This window comes from Myxocyprinus asiaticus, chromosome 8 (genome assembly GCF_019703515.2).
Source record: "Myxocyprinus asiaticus isolate MX2 ecotype Aquarium Trade chromosome 8, UBuf_Myxa_2, whole genome shotgun sequence".
Classification (NCBI taxonomy): Eukaryota; Metazoa; Chordata; class Actinopteri; order Cypriniformes; family Catostomidae; genus Myxocyprinus; species Myxocyprinus asiaticus.
The window spans coordinates 15163741-15175847 of record NC_059351.1 but is presented as its reverse complement, the minus strand read 5'-3'; the positions used below and the strand labels follow the sequence as shown (position 1 = coordinate 15175847).

The window sequence follows — 12107 nt, the reverse complement described above, 5'->3', positions numbered from 1 at the left end:
CTTCAAAAATGGCCGCGGGGATTCCCCCAAGGGGAAGCGCTTAGGGGAGTTAGCCAGTGAATTTTTTTAAGTGAAGTGGAACGCAGCCAAAGATTCGCGCTTCCTTTGGATCACGTGACTTTAACAAACTCGGAAGTCAGTGCCTTGTCTTATAAAATAAAAATATAATTAAAATAAAATAAAATATTACACTGAGTATGTCTACCATTAGTTTTAATTAAAAAATATCTTGTCATTTCTTTGTAATAATATAAAATATAAATTTAAAGGAATATTCCGGGGTCAATACAAGTTAAAGGGATAGTTCACCCAAAAATGAAAATTCTCTCATGATTTACTCACCCTCCTGGCATCCCAGATGTTTATGTCTTTCTTTCTTCTGCATAACAGAAATTAAAGTTTCTAGAAGAATATCTCAGCTCTGTAAGTCCTCACAATGCAAATGAATGGGTGCCAAATTTGGAAGCTCCAAAAACCACATAAAGGGAGCATTAAAGTAATCCATATGACTCCAGTCGTTAAATCCATATTTTCAGACACAATGTAATAGGTGTGCATGAGAAACAGATACATGTTTAAATCATTATTTATCATAAATTCTCCTCCCTGTAGGGGGTGATAAGGACAAAGGATTTGAATCACCAAAAACAGAAGAAGAAGAAGAAGAACGGGAAAGTGAAAGTGAAGTAGAGATTGACCAAAGTCTTTCTAGCAAGTCAGTCCACTGTCGAGCCGTGTCAGCCATCTTTTGAATGCTCTAGGTAGGCTATTTCCAGCAATGCCAGTGCAGCTCCTATCTACTTGAATGGGAAGACACCAAAATCTTAAACGGTTGGTAAAACGGTTGGTTAAGATTATGATCAAAGAATGTATTTCATATCAGCAATAAAATTGTATAATATTGGAATCATAAATTGTGATTTTTTACCACATATTACGCTAAAACACGCAATGTTCCTGGCTTGTATAGCTAATGCGCTTGCGCGTTAGCGAGTTGATTGACAGGTGATGTCTGTATCTAAAAGGTGATTGGCTCTTTTACCTGTAAGGCAGGACTTCCTTTCTACATTGGTTGACCTAGATAGGTACATTTCCTGAATAAAATGTGAGTGGTGCTTGCCATGGCAAAACTCATCACCAAGGGTCTCAGTATACTGCCCGAAGTGAAACAAGCCCACCCACACCTCTCTAAGATGTTCTGGTGCAGAGATCTGGATGTTGTTCTACGTTGCTAGGGTGTTCCATCTGGTTGCTAGGCAGTTACCAGGGTGATACTAACAAGGCTTCTTGCTCCTTGGCGCTCTTTCACTTACATTATATGGACCTACAGAGCTGAGAAATCCTTCTAAAAGAAGAAAGAAATTCATACATATCTTGGATGACATGAGGGTGAGTAAATGATAAGAGAATTTTCATTTTTGGGTGAACTATTCCTTTAAGCTCAGTCGATAGCATTTGTGGTATAATGTTGATTGCCACAAAAAATTATTTCAGCTTTTCCTTTAACAAGTTCAAATATGGAAGTTACAGTGAGGCACTTAAAACGGAAGTGAATAGGGCCAATCCGTAAACATTAAAATACTGTATCAAAAGTTTAGCCACAAAATGTAAACAATATGTGTGTTAACATGATTTTTTTGTGATAAAATCGCATACTAACATTTTTTGTGTGAAGTTATATCCAATTTTACAATGTTTACAATGTAATTGTTGCCATGATGACTTAACGCAGTAAACCCGGCCTAAAACAACTGAGAAAAAGAACCCTGGTTTAAACGACTTCACATCTTAAAAAACACACAAGTTTTGACAAAAGAATTAATGTAAGTGCTTTTATATAAGTATAAGCTTCATATTTCAGTCTTTAAACCCTTGAAAAAATTGGCCCCATTCACTGTAAGAGCCTCACTGTAACCTCGAATTTTGCTTTTTAGTTTTTTAAAGAAAAGGAGGAATGAGACTAAATTATTTTTTGTGGCTATCAACATAATGCCACAAATGCTGTCGATTGATCTTAACTTGTATTGAACCTGGAATATTCCTTTAATATAATCTCACTCTCTGTAGTGTCAATGTCTACCTTTAGTTTGATTTTAAAAAGTATATATTGTCATTAATTGAATGTTTAAGCAAAAGATATTAGACCTGGATACATAATTACCTACTTTCAGTTGCCAAAAAATACATAACCCACTATGATGACATTAATATTTTATGTGTATGCTGTATCATAGAAAGTACAGGTGTTATGGATCAACTGGGGATCATGTTTACTGGGGATGTGCGCATGCACATGAATAATTTTCAGCAGATTCGTTCAATGTGAATTGCCAAGGAGCCCAGAAAAAGCGCTTTTACACATCATAAAAAAAATTTGGTCAAAATTGCAATTCTACTGTGCACTCCTTTTAAGCTTTCATAACGTTTTATCAACTTTTTAACAGCAAATGTTCCATACACTTCAATTAATACAGGACTCATAGACCTATTGTGTAAATGGAATGTTTATTTTCCATAACATTAAATCTATTAACATGTCTGAGTAGATACTGCACTGAGTAAAACTTTTACAGGCAGTTATTACCTTACCTTAATCGATTACTTATATTTTCTTATAAGCTGTGATTAAGTATTTCTCATTATAGCTTCTATTCACCTAGAAAGCATTAGCAATTACAAAAAAGACTGGAAATGGTGAACTGGTTATCTCCACTTGTAAGAATATGGACAAATTTAAGTTATTTGCCATCCATCTGCATCTCAGGGTTGGGGAGTTGATGCAATATAAATATCTTACTAGTTCACACATTTAGATACCATCCTGAAGAGCTTTGTACCATTCTATGGCCAAGTGCAAATGGTGGTGTTTGTGACAGATTACTGACTTTGTACTATTTCTTTCAAAACAGTCCAATCTAGAACCCATCTGGTTGGGACTATACATTTTTTTGGTCAGTCCATAAGATTTACTGTAGAAGATTTACTCTAGAATAGATTTTTTCATCTGTCATTGATTGCTCAACTGGAAACATTTTAGTCTCTGATCACTCCCTGGTGTGTTTAGAGGAGTCACCACATATGAAGAAAAGGAAATCATATAGTTGGCACTTTAATGTATCCCTTTTGCAAAATCCTGAATTCCAACAAATGCTAAAGGCTGAAATCAATGTCTATATGGAGACCAACTGGTCATCAGTATCCTCTGTGGGCATGGTTTGGGAGGCACTTAAGGCAGTTCTTAGGGACCATCGGCAGGACCAAAAAATCCAAAGCACAAGAACTCGTGGAATTGGAAAGGAATATTAAAAGTGCCGAGGCAGAGCTGAAGCGCCAAATGTTGTCTAATGGCTTCAGAGAACTGACCCGATTGAAATACAGATATAATACTATTTTGTTGTGGAACGTGGAGTTTTGGCTATTCAAGGCAAGACAGTCATACTTTGAGTCGTGGGACAAAGCAGGGAAGCTTCTGGCTAGATATATAAAACAGAGAGAGTCTTTTTCTACCAATCCCTCAGTGAAATCTGCTGGTGGTGAAATATTTACCTCGGCCACTGATATTAATAATGCGTTTAAAGAATTAAATCTTGATCTTTATAGTTCCACATCTTCATCTACTGTCGGCTGAGCAAAAACAAATTCTTGATTCTGAGATAACCTTGGAGGAGCTTGGCGAGGTAATTAAGGCCTTGCCTACAGGCAAGGCTCCGGGGCCTTCTAATTTTTTAGATCTTATGCTACAGAACTGGCTCCACTTTTTCTATAAGTTTATACGGAATCATTAAAAAATGGAAAGCTTCCTCCAACCATGACACAGGCCCGGATCAGTCTGATTCTTAAAAAGGACAAAGATCCAAGCGAGTGTAAGAGTTACCGTCCAATTTCCCTGATTGTATAGGCTTGGTCTTAAAGACACACCCACCTGCTGGCGATGCCAATCAGAAGATGGGGACACAACCCATGTTTTTTGGTGGTGTGTTAAGATCCAAGAATTTTGGTTGAGGGTTCAGAGTTTTATGTATGATGTATTGGGCACTCAAATTTCATTTTGCCACAGACTCTGTATTTTAGGTGATGGGGTGGTCATTAATATAGGGGATAAATGCATAAATTTGGGCCCTAGCCAGTGTTATGATCGGCAGACAGATTATTTTTAAGGGTTGGAAGTCGGCTGGGGCGCCCTCATTTCAAGAGTGGTGCACAGAGATCGGGAGGGTAACGGCATTTGAGGAATGTTATGTAGAAGGCTAGGCATCTTAGATATATTTAATTAAAAACTGGGGCAGCTATTTGGCAGTTTTATATATATATATATATATATATATATATATATATATATATATATATATTTTTTTTTTTTCCTTTGTGTGTGTGTGTGTGTGTGTGTGTGTACTCAAGTGTGACCACAGGGATATTTGTTGAGGGTCAGGGTGGGTCATGACTACTACATGTTGATTCTGTGAATGTATGTTTTGATTTTCTGTGTCAATTGTGTGAATCAATAAAAAGTGTTAATCAGAAAAATAAAAATAAAAAATACAATCTAAAAAGAAAAACAATACTACAATTTTATACATAGAAAACATTTGTACAGTAATTACATACAATATGCAAAGCCAGCCTCAGATAATCCTCATTCATTTAAGTTCATTTATGCATTAAAAGTTTATGTTGATTGTTCAGCCGGTTCCTGCCTCCTCCTTGCCCATCCTTTACCAGTTACATTGGTGCCGAAACCCGGGAGGGAGGAGGGATGCGCTGTTGTGGAGTCCTCTCTGCTGCCGAGGCACGGAGGAGTCGCTGACGGCCGCCGGGAGTCGGAGGAACCGCTGCCATCCGCCAGGAAGGGGAGGAGCCCTTCCGTCCACCTGTGGAGGAGTGGCTGTTGCCCGCCAGAGGGCAGAGGAGTGGCTGAGGACCAGGCGACGGCATGTCCGGGGACCGGCGAGCAAGTGTTTCTTTCTCTCTCTCTCTCTCTCTGTGTCTCTCCCACTCACCCTTTCCCTCTCCCGTCTCTCTCCAGGTTCCCAGGAGGCAGGGTGGACCATCGGCTGGCAGAACGGCTGGAAGGGCAGCGTCTCCCCTCCAGAGATGGGGGGGGGTGGCTTAGGCCAGTCTGGATGGCGCCCCAGCCTGAATCGGGCAGGGGAGGAGTGTGTGAGGAGGAGGAGGGCATGGCGGTGCCGTGAGGGTGCACGGCCAGCGCTGAGTCAATTAATCAACAGGAGAGAGAGATAAGGGGAGCTGGAGATGCCAGTTCGGGAGAGAGAGAGACACACGTGGCCGTGCTGTGTTTAAGTTTATGCATAAAAAGTTTATGTTGATTGTTCAGCCGGTTCCTGCCTCCTCCTTGCCCATCCTTTACCTGTTACAAGTATATACACTTGCCAGTTGGTAAAATGTGCTTTCTCAACCATTTCATTTTACTGACTCCGCTAAAACACAGGGAGCTAAAAGCTGCTGTACAAGGCTACATTTATGTACAAGACCAATGTATACGCTTTAGTGTAATTTAAAATAGACAATGTTTTTAAGCCATACACCTATACAAAATGTTTAGCAATTTGCTGGCCTTCTCAACAAACTTGGAGACTCTTCTATCTCCTTTCCACCTGCAAACCACTGAAATCAATATTTGTTGTATAGCTGAATGAATGGCAGCACTGGTGCACTGGGATAACATTTATTGGAAACTCTCTGATGGTTTTTAGCCATCTTAATATACACTATGCATAGTACTTATACTGTATATGTGAATAGTCAGATTACATATTCTACAGCTGAAAGACACTGATGTTAATGGAACTTTGTAACCACTTGTGAGACCAGAGAAGAAAAGGCTGACATATTATGAACTGAAACTATTTTGCAACCAAAGTGTCCTTTTTAAGGGACTGAAACCAATGCTGCAATGTGCTTATGCTAGAGTTCAAAAGGCAATGCAAAGGCTACTTCTGTTTGTTAATGCTTGCTTCATCAAAATGCATTTTAACAAGACAAATCTTAAAAAGCTGCTGTTGGTAAAGAGTTTGTTACTGACTATTTACTATGAAAAGATGACCTTGATGAAAGCTGTGATTTTTCATTTGGTGTGAGATGTAAGCACATCTCGCAAATCAAGACCAATGGTCAAACATTTTCCCTGGTATCCACCAGGTAAAGAATTGCACTGAAAATTTTCTTTTTATAGCTTTCCATCACAGTTTCATAGGCTCCTCAGCAACACAGCTTTTGAAAAGTGTGATCTCATCCAGGTGGCAAAGTGGCATACCCCTGATCACATGTGCCAGGTCTTCATGTAGCAAAGGGTAAATCACCACACTATGGGCTGGACGAGACGTTGAGAAACTGTGGGACCAGAGGGTGTAAATGTATTTAAACCAGTTTATTACCTGAATAATAATTATACACAATACAGAAGAGCAGGAGGAGTCACTAGTATTACAAGGCAGTATAATAATTCTTACCTGTCCAGCAGGATTTCTTCAGTGTTTTACAGGCCACCAGTGTTCCGCCCATGAACTTGTGGCACATGATGACATCAGCGCAGCTCTGCATGAAAGCTGGCACTGCGGAGGGCTGGAAGGTTCCATGTTGAGAGACAAGACACTGTAGCAATGTACAAAAACAATGTAGCGTTCGCATTAAAATAGGGCTGCTCTAGCCTGCAGTTTCACACATAAAACAGTGACTATTTTATGAGTTGTAAAATAATGCTAATATGATAGTGTGCAAGTGGCATAATGACTAATTTTACTAAGCAAGCGAAAGTGCCCAATACTAATTGTCTGTGTTTTTTTGTGATTTTGTTCACATGACCTTTTAAAATCTGGCCCTTATAAGACCCTGATCCAAACAATGCTCCTGTACTGAACCATGGCATGTTCCTCATAACATCATCAGCAAATTTAATCAACAAACACCATTTAATAAGATATCCTATTTTTTTGTATTAACATTCTTAATGACTTACATTCTAAATAGCTTGTATTGACACTTTTCAATCACATTTGAGACATTATGTACAAACAAAGTACAGTATAAGGGGTGGCAGACTTACAGACACAGTCAGCTTGAAATCCACTAGCAGTCTCTTACCACACGATTTATAAAATGCCGTCTGTATGTGCACATTACAGTGCATTCAGAAAGTATTCATACCCCATCATTTATTTCACATTTTGTTATGTTGCAGCCTTATACTAAAGTTCAGACCATTAACTCAGTACTTACTTGAGGCACCTTTCGCAGCGATTACAGCCTCAAGTATTTTTGGGTATGATGCGACAAGCTTTGCACACCTGGATTTGAGGAAATTCTGCCATTCTTCTCTGCAGATCCTCTCAAGCTCTTGGATGGGGACCATTGGTGGACAGCTATTTTCAGGTCAGTGCCTTGACACAATCATGTCTCTGAGCTCTACAGGCAGTTCCTTTGAACTCATGGCTTGGTTTTTAATCTGATATGCATTTTCAGCTGAGAGACTTTATATAGACAGGTGTGTGCCTTTCCAAATAATGTCCAATCAATTGAATTTGCCACAGGTGGACTCCAATCAAAGTGTAGAATCATCTCAAAGATGATCCAGAGAAATGGGATGAACCTGAGCTAAATTTCAAGTGTCATAGCAAAGGGTCTGAATACTTATGTCAATGTGATATTTTAGTTTTTTCTTTTTAATAAATTTGCAAAGTTATCAAAAATCATTTTTTTTTGCTTTGTCATTATGGGGAATGGTGTGTAGATTGATGTGAAATTTTTTTTTTATTTAAGGCATTTTAGCATAAGGCTGCAACATAACAAAATGTGAAACAAATGAAGGGGTCTGAATACTTTCTGAATGCACTGTGTATATACAGTATGTACACTGCACACAACCACCCACTTCTCTCCAGATCTCGCTGGCCTCTAGATAGAGCCACAGGCTGCGCAGTGCACTGCAACACGGCACCACACCATACGAGGGAGTCAGCAATGTCTGTTTGAGCTCATGGAGGTGTGACAAAGCAGCCTTCCCCTCCACACTCAGCTGATGGAGGTCAAACCCAGGGTCAACATCCAGAGCCAGTGAGTGCAGAAAACGAAGAGAGGTCAGCAGATTCGAGAGATGTATTAACATCAGTCAGCCACCTGAAAGGTCCAGGCTGACCAGGCCCTTACAGCGGGACACCTGACACAGTAGTGCCAACCAACCAGTAACAGCCACTCAGGTCCAACATCTGGATGTCACTCGACAGATTCTTCAGGAGTTGTCTCACAGCCAGGCCGCAGACTGGCCACTGGGAGAACCGGGACTTTTCCCGGTGGGCCGACCATGAAATGGGGCCGCATGGGCCTCCGCGTTATGCAGAACGTGCCACAAAACGGCATCGAAATATGTGGAATGGGGCACAGCAAAGTCTCATACATAACCTTTTATTACCTAGAGGTGCTGGAAATAGAGCTGTTCAGGTTGTAGTCCAAAAACCCAGAAGACAATTAGCATTTTCAAGCCATTGGTTCCCTCAGGAATTTTCTATGGGTTTTTATAATGGCAGTTTTAGATACATATGAGTAAAATAAGGCCTGTGGTTAAAATTACTTGAAGAGACTTTAAAGTTTTGTTCTAGAACATAAATTACGCACAGTAATACCTCAAACTTTAAGTTTGAAGCTACTGCGTTTTTTAAAAGTGCATGTTGCTATCACAATGCTAAATACGGACTACCAACTACCATCAGCATGTGAGCAACGTGCTTTACGAAATGGACAACTGTTGTAGTCCTTAAGCCCAAAGTACACCATGGATAGATGCGAACACCAGGTGTCTTCGTACAGGAATCATGACGCAAATTTCTCCATCAGCAAAGTGCTTGAGCACTAAACACTTGCAGCATGATTTTTCTAACTGATTGCGTGCGGCCAAGATTTTCTTGATAGACGTGGTGCTCATCTGTGCATATCGTTTGCGCATCCGCCCATTGACTGTACTAAAAGAGTATCACACAACAGTTGTAGTGGGCATGTGTCAAACAAGTTCGTATTCGTTTGCGTTCAGAAGAGTATACTTTGAAAAGCAACGCAATCGACTGTGCGCAAGCTGATCTGAAATGCACAAAAACAACATATACCCAGACCTTTAGAAAGACTGAGAAAGGCATAGCTGCAGGCATTGCTCCAAAAAAGGGGCAGTCGCTCCAAACCGCCATTGAAGATGTAGGGAGCCCCTTACCTAACCGTTTCCCTAACCTTAACTGTGTGAGGAAGTGATGCCCCCTTTTGGATTTGGTGCAACACCCTTTTGGAGTAACCATGCCCCACTTTTTTAGCTATACCTACTTTGAAAGACTAGCGTTCGACTGTACACAGACACTAAGCATTCATGTCAAAACCAAAGAATATTTTGGGCTTTATTTAGCAACCATTTTAAAAGACACAAAGGCTTCAAAATCCACAACTGAGCAATGACTGTGTGTAATTTATGTTTTGGAACAAAACATGAAAGCCTCTTCAAGTAATTTTCACCACAGATATTATTTATTTCATTATACTACTAATTAGAAAATACCTATTCTAAAAACCAATTAGTAATTCCTGAGGGGACCGAAGGCAAATTAGCATTCCGAGTTTGCCTACAAATTGAAGACGCAGCTGAACAGCTCTAAATTAGGGGTACACTAATACAGAAAATTATTGGTTTATATGATAGCTGATAATCATTTATGTTACACATTCAAAAATTGGCCATTTTTTACTGATGATGAAAAATTTTTAAATATGCTAATAATGGTCTATATAGACAACAATATATTGCGTATCCCTATTGTAGATTTGGAAAATGCCACCCTGTGTTTGTTGTGTGTGTTATCCATTCTTTCCGTGTATTCTTTATGCAGATGTATACGGGCAGTCAAGCTCTTGTCCAGACAAAGTGTCCGGAGTTTCCAGCACACCTGGCTCACATTGTGCATCAGGTCAAGCTTAGAATGAACTGCAGGATATTCAGTAAAATCTCATTGGAGAAGTCTGAGATGGTGACACATGTTTGAGAAATGCTGTCTGAAGAGCACAAAGCCTGGAAAGCAGAAAGAAGCAAAGAGTCAGAATACATATTCCAATTTGGCTTAAATTGAATGACAGGAATATTCTGAAAGCTTCTTACACTGTTAGAACCCATTTTAATTTATTAATTTTCTATGCTTTTACAGCAGTAACAATAATTGCAGTAAATGTAGTATTTTGTCAGAAAATTCCATGCTAAACATGGTAAGGGTACCTGTGTACCTTCCAACGCCAGAATGTTTTCGGAAACGTACAGATTTCTGGTATGGTAAAAGTCACTAGGTGCGGTCTGTTCAAAAGTGTTGATTTGTAAAACCGAACTGATTAATAATAATAAACACGAAATTATACTGAGATACTACTTTTACATTTGACAATTTCCTATATAGATTTTATTATGACTAATTAGGAGACAAATGGAATAGATGCCTTTTAATTCATTAACACTTGTGATTAAGAATGTAGTAAATTACATACATTTTCAACATTGAAAAGTCATTTCGTTCTACCATTTTTTTAACAGTTAAATTTGTTCATTTCATATTTTTTAAAGATCTGTCTTTTATTTAAGGTCTCTCTATTCACTGAGCACTTTATTTGGAATACTTGTACACCTATTTATCATTGCGGTTATCTAATCAGCCAATCGTGTGGCAGCAGTGCAATGCATAAAATCAGGGTCAGGTGCTTTACTTAATTTACATTTATTAATTTAGTAGACTTCAGTTTCAGCTTCAGTTAATGTTCACATTAACAGTCAGAATGGGGAAAAAAATATGATCTCAGTGATTTCAACTGTGGCATGATTGTTGGAATGCATAGCATGTCGAACCTTGAGGCGGATGGGCTACAACAGCAGAAGACCATATCGGGTTCTACTTCTGTCAGCCAAGAACAGAAAGCTGAGGCTGCAGTGAGCACAGGCTCTCCAAAACTGGACAGTTGAAGACTGGAACGTAGCCTGGTCTGATGAATCTAGATTTCTGCTGAGACACACAGATGGTACGGTCAGAATTTGGTGCCAACAGCATGAATCCATGGACCCAACCTGCCTTGTGTCAACAGTCCAGGCTGGTGGTGGTGCATGTTTTCTTGGCACACTTTGGTTCCTTTAATACCAATCAATCATCGCTTGAATGCCACAGCCTATTTGAGTATTGTTGCTGACCATGTGAATCCCTTCATGGCCACAATTTACCATCTTCTAATGGCTACTTCCACCATGATAATGCACCATGTCACAAAGTGATAATAGTCTCAAACTGTTTGTCGCTGGCCCTAAAGTTGTTGAGTTGGGTGTCGCTATCCTTTTCTGCATATCTTGGCCCCCTTCAGCATATCACGGCGCCGTTTTGTGGCCCTCTTCAGCCAATCGTGGCCCATTCAGTATAATGTGGTGGCCCGTTTAATCTTATCGCCGCCCGTTCGGGCCCGTTTCGCGGTCGGCACACCGGGAAAAGTACCGGTTCTCCCTATGGCCAGTCCTCCCCTGTTTATAGATACCCATTTTAGGGTATAACAATACACTATGCACTTCAGTTCATTGTAGAATTGTAATGCGGATGCTTCTTACAGTATACTGACAAACAAAAGCTTCTTTGTGTAAATGTCAACCAAAGCAAATGTCCTGTCAAATCTGATTTACCACTTTGAGGAAGTAAACTGGCTAATGTAGTAGTTTACAATGCCCATCCATCCACTTAAATTCTTTAAAAACTCAATTGCCAGGACTCATACTAACCTAAACTGTAGCCATTGGAGATACGTACAGGTTGATATGTTTCATGCATTTAATGGCTTTTGCAAAGTGCATTTTTTATACCTTTAGTAGGACAGATAAATAAGCATTGTTCATAAAACCGTAACAGTGTTGCTGCAGAGTTTTAAAAATCAAATTTAAGACTTTTTAATACCTTTTTCAAGAACAAATAAAATTAATACTGTATCCCAATCCCAAAACAAATCCACACAATCTCAAAATAAATCATGTATCACAGACTCTTACTTAAACAGGCAGGGGCACACATTCAACATGGCCTTAACATTGCTTAACAGTAAAACAGGGT

At 39.5% G+C, this 12107-nt stretch overlaps 1 pseudogene; it reads right to left on the bottom strand.

The window, feature by feature from the left end:
* Window positions 1–4963: 4963 nt before the first annotated feature.
* Window positions 4964–8529, bottom strand: LOC127445567 (F-box/LRR-repeat protein 18-like; annotated as a pseudogene).
* Window positions 8530–12107: the final 3578 nt, after the last annotated feature.